Below are 5513 nucleotides of genomic sequence, written 5' to 3' on the forward strand. Positions count from 1 at the left end.
TGGGATTAAAGATGTGTACCATCATTGCCCAGAAAGTTTCTTTAAAATTACTTTTGTGATTTATTGTGTGTATGTGCACACACATGTACATATGTGGGCGTGTACATGCCATGGCATACGTGGGAGTCACTTCCAGTCACTGAACTGTTTTGCCTGTTCTCTGAGGTTTTGTTGTTGTTATTACTGTTTTGTTGTGGGTTTTTTTTGTTGTTTTTAAGAAAGGTGTCATGCACTACACAGTGACCTCAAACTCACTTTGAGGCTGAAGATAATTTTGAACTCCTGATCCTACTACTTCCACTTTCCAAATGCTGGCTTGAGCCATCATACTGGTCTGAAGATATCCTGTAATTTTAGCTACTGGGAAGCTAAGACAGGAGGATCATGAATTCGAGGCCACTCTGGGCTACTTAAGGAGACCTTGTTTTAAACCAAGGAAGCAAACAACTTAGATCATTGGGGCAGAGGGGTACATGCCTCTGATCCCAGACCTTGGGAGGCTGAGGCAGTCAGATCTCAGGCTCTGAGGCAGTCTGATCTACACAATGTTCTAGAACAGCCAGGGCTACACAGAGAAACTCTGTTTCCAAAGACAACAACAACAACAACCAGCAAATCAAACCAAAACCAAAACCAACCAACCTACCAAACAGACAAAAATCCCCAAACAAAACAAAACAAAATCCATTTCTAGGCCTCTGCCCTAGGGATCACATTTTAAATTATGTATCTCATAGTTGCTGAATTACAGATCAGTGAAGTTTCAGATGTTTAAGCCATTGGTTTTCAATGGCTTAAAGATTTCAATTTCACCTAGTGCTGTGTTTCATTTTCGCCCATGGAGAGGATTAAGGTAACAATAAGGAGTATTTACTGAACACTCCCATGTGCCAGGCGCCACACATTTAATCCTCCTTAAGCCCTCTAGGTCAGTAGTGCAGCCCTCCTAATTTATAGATGAAGACAATGGGGCAGAGGGACAAAAAAGCTTGCCAGACACAGAGCTGGGAAGCCTCAGAATCCCGATCCTGTCCTTGCGCAATGGAACACTTTCTGAGATTACACTTATGAACCACTGCATTTGGCTTGTCAACTATCATTTGTACATAAACTAACCTTTTAAAGGAATCATTCATTCATTCAAAATTGACCTACTAGGTCCCTACCCTTTGGCTAGATCCTGTCTTCCTGACCTATATAGTGGTCAAGATAAAAGACCAAACAGAGAAGTCTCATCTGAAGACTTGTAGCATAGGGGGAGATACAGAAGAAGGAAAAGAAGGAAGAAGAGGGGGGAGGAGGAGAAAGAAGAGGAAGAAGAGACCAAGAGAAATAAGTATAATATAGGTATTTGGTTGTTATATAGTGATAAAATCCTAATTCTTTCTGTCCATTATATCATGGTACAGGTATTTATTTATTTATTGTTTGTTTGTTTGTTTTTCGAGACAGGATTTATTTTCTCTCTCTCTCTCTCTCTCTCTCTCTCTCTCTCTCTCTCTCTCTCTCTCTTTTTGTTTTTTTGTTTTTGTTTTTCGAGACAAGATTTCTTTGTGTATTCCTGGCTGTCCTGGAACTCACTCTGTAGACCAGGCTGTCCCGGAACTCAGAAATCCGCCTGCCTCTGCCCCTGGAGTGCTGGGATTAAGGGTGTGCACCACCACTGCCGACTTTTTTTTTTTTCCTTAAAAGAGGTTTATATAGGAAACAGGGTCTCTCAGTGTAGCCCAGGACAGCCCTGAACTTACGATCATCCTGCTTTAACCCTTCGGAGTACTCAGTTTGCAGGTGCGTACATGCCTATTACGTAACTGTACTCACATTAATGGAATGATAGCAGAACCGATTCTCTCTCAACTATGAAAATAACGCTTGTCCCCTCTCCCGAGGCTGTTTTCCCAAAGGGCCCTTGGCAGCCTTGGATACTTAGATTCTGCTCTAAAGCTTTCCAGCTCATCTGCTGTCCCACCTCAGAGTTCCAGTTCAATCATGGCTGGGATTATTTTCAAAATGTTGGGGGAAAGCACAGAATTCTAATTCAGAAAATCAAGTCTGAGGCCATTGAAAGTGCTTGCAGGAAGCTTCTGGGAGTTTTGTTCTGGAGCAGAGTTGAGCCGGCAACCATCTCTTTCTTTGTACAAACCCAGGAATATTGGATTAAGTCTTCTATGGAAAAGAAGGCCGTTTTGAATAGAAAGCTGAGTTTGTCAGAAAACAGGGACCTGGGACTTAGAATGTGGCTCACTTTGCAGAGCGCTTTCTCAGTGTGCAGGAAGCCCTCACATAGATCCCTAGCATTATATAAACTGGGTATGGAAGTGGATACCCACAATCCCAGTGCTAGGTAGGTGGAGGTGGACAGTTGGAACTTCAAGGTCACTTTCAGCTCTTTGGTGAGTTCGAGGCCAGCCTAGGATATGTGAGACCTGATTTAAAAAGAAGCATAGACAGACCTCGGAAGCAGCAGTCAGGTGTGGTTGGATGCACCTGCCATTCTACCCTTGTGCCTGCTAGTCAAGCATTCTTCTCCCACAGAATATACTTCAGCCTGGGTCTCCTGATTGTCTCTTTGGCTGTCTCATCCTGCTTTTGGAAATAGCACTTCTTTCTTGTTCCTTTGAGGAACTGACTGGTCCTTTATAGAATTTAACCTGTAGAGAGGCAGTGTGTCTGCCTAAAAATTTCCAGGTGGTATGAAGTGGGGGAATGCCCATTAAGAGAGACACTCTGATATCTTTGTAGCTTTTCTATCTATTATCCCACTCTCTCTTTCCCTCTTTCCTATAAATACCTCTTTGAAGTCCTGAGTCCCCTCAGATGGTTCTCCCCACCCCCACAGGGACAGAGTCATCTTCTGCTCTTTTTTATTTTTTGGTTTTTCGAGACAGGGTTTCTCTGTATAGCCCTGCCTGTCCTGGAACTCACTCTGTAGACCAGGCTGGTCTTGAACTCAGAAATCTGCCTGTCTCTGCCTCCCAAGTGTTGGGATTAAAGGTATGCACCACCACTGCCTGACCATCTTCTGCTCTTAAACCTGACTTCTTTCATCCAATTTTCTCTCAAGTATTAGCTTTTGAGTAGCAAGCAGATGAACGTAAGTCCTATAATATTCTTCCTTTTTAAATTTACCAAAGTGTGTGTGTGTGTGTGTGTGTGTGTGTGTGTGTGTGTGAGAGAGAGAGAGAGAGAAAGAGAGAGAGAGAGAGAGAGAGAGAGAGAGAGAGAGAGAGAGAGAGAGAGAGAGGAGAGAGAGACATACACAAGAGGTCATCGAATTCCTCAGAGCTAGAGTCACAGGCATTTATGAATGCTTGGCTTGAGGCATACACTACACCACCTGGTGAGACAACCTTCTAAGTAACAGAATGTATGAAAGTCATATCATTTCTGAGATCATGTAAAAAAGACTCAAGGTGGAGAGATGGTTCAGTTGGTAAAAATGCTTGCTGCCTCAGTAGGAGGACCTGAGTTCAAGTCTTTGGCTCCTCCTATTTAATGTGGTTGTATGTGGTTGTCCTTACTTGTAGCTCTTGCACTGGAGGTGGGGACAGGCAGAGACAGAGGGATCCTCAGTACTTGGCCAGTCTAGCTAAGCAAACCACAGATTCCAGATTCAGTGAGATACTCTGTCTCAAGGAGGTAAGGCAGGGATAGTAACAGTCAGTTATTTCCTTTGTACCCACACATATGTGAACACACACACAAATCAATAATATCATTTTTAAAGACTCTGATCTCATCCCTTCCCTCTCTCTCCTTTGTTGGAGGTTTAACCTAGAGCTTCACATATACTAGTCAAGTATTCTACTGTTGAGCTAAATCTGTTTTCTTCAACCCTTTACTTTGGGGGGTCGGGTGGGGGGTGGTGTAAGCCAGCTGTGTTTTCTGGAGGTGCAAATTGGAACTGTTGTTACTGCTAAGAATCCAGGGAGGGCCTGCAGCCCTCTAACCGCCATAGGAGTGGACCTGAAAGAGGACTCTCAGGGTTTGAGATAACTACAGCCATGCCTCACATCTTAATTTGATCCAATGTAGAGGACAGGAAGAGAAAGAGAGAGGGAAAGGTGGAGAGACTGAGCCAGAAGATTTCTGATCCAGAGAAAACAGAAAAAAAAAAACTCATCCAGTTTATTAGCTTGTTTAAAGATGCAAAACATTGAGGTGATTTGTTATTCAACATTGTATAATTAATTGAAGAACATTGCTTTTTTTTAACCAAAATCACTATGTGATACCCCCAAAGACTAAAAGCTGCATTGGAGCAAAAGCTAGCAATTTCCATAAACAGTTTGTTTCTTTGTAGACACAGATGCCCTTACATGGCTTTGCCTATCCAGTTTTGGCCACCAGGAAGCTCAGAATCAGTTATGGATGGCTCAATTTTAACAGTTTTGCAAGCCTCCATGGCCTGCTTATTTGCCTCCTCGCATCTCCCCTTTCGTTTTCTTCTGATTTCCCTTTTTCCAAGTCTTTGAGGTTTTTTTTTTTCATTTTAGTTCATTTTTATCCATTTAGTATGGATTATGTTAAAGCCACATCAAATCCAAATTATAGAGTATTCATGAACCCATTTAAAAATAGTTTTTTTTAAAATGTAAAAATAGTTTTGCACATTTAAGAAAAAAGTTTCTCACATGTTGAACACAAGATGCCTGGAGGTGGTGCCTGGGGGAGATCATGTCACGCGAACGTGTCTCTGGAGCTCTGGAGCCATTGGTCAGGGATAATAAGGATAATTGGATTGGATAAGAAATATCAAGTGATAACGACGAAAATGTGTGTGTGGGGGGGGCGGGGAAGGCAACTGATCGCTACCAGGAGCCAAGGGCTTGCCCAGTCAAGCATAGTGGTAGCACCTTTGAAATCAATCCCTTGTAACAGCCCCCTAAGGTTAAGCCAAGCCACCTCTCGCCTCACCCCTTCCCAGGCCACACCTCTCATCTCTCCTGGTCACGCCCCTGCCCCATCCAGCACACCAAGAGTTTTTGCGCTCCGCCCCATCCCTTTGCTCCCGCTCCACCTCGTCCCGCCTCTCTTCTGACCGCGCCCTCCAGTGTAACGAACCCTAGTTCTCAGCACCACCCTTCACTTGCGCCACGCAACCCCGGCTGGTTACAACCTCCGCCTCTTCCCCGCCCGCGCGCGGCTTTCCCACCCGCCCCTTTCAAACCAGACCACGCCCAACTCCAGCCACGCCCCCCGCAGGCGCCGCACCACCTCCCTGCTGTTGCGCGCTCCGCCTCCTCCCTCCACACTCATGAGCGCCTTCCTCGCTCCGCCCCAAGTCTGGTCTAACTCCGCCCCTTATCAAGCCCTTCCCTCCTTCAGACCCCGCCCTCCGCATGCGCCGCACCGCCTCCCTGGCGGTTGCGCGCTCCGCCCCTCCCTCTGTGTCCGCGCGCGCCTTCCCCGCCCAGTCCGCCTCACTCCTCTCGGGGCGGTTGGGCCGCGCGCCTGTGGGGGCGGGGCCCGGAGGAGGCGACCGAGCCAATGGGGCGCGGCGGTGGCGGCGG

Source organism: Mastomys coucha, unplaced genomic scaffold (assembly GCF_008632895.1).
Source record: "Mastomys coucha isolate ucsf_1 unplaced genomic scaffold, UCSF_Mcou_1 pScaffold22, whole genome shotgun sequence".
NCBI classification, from domain to species: Eukaryota; Metazoa; Chordata; class Mammalia; order Rodentia; family Muridae; genus Mastomys; species Mastomys coucha.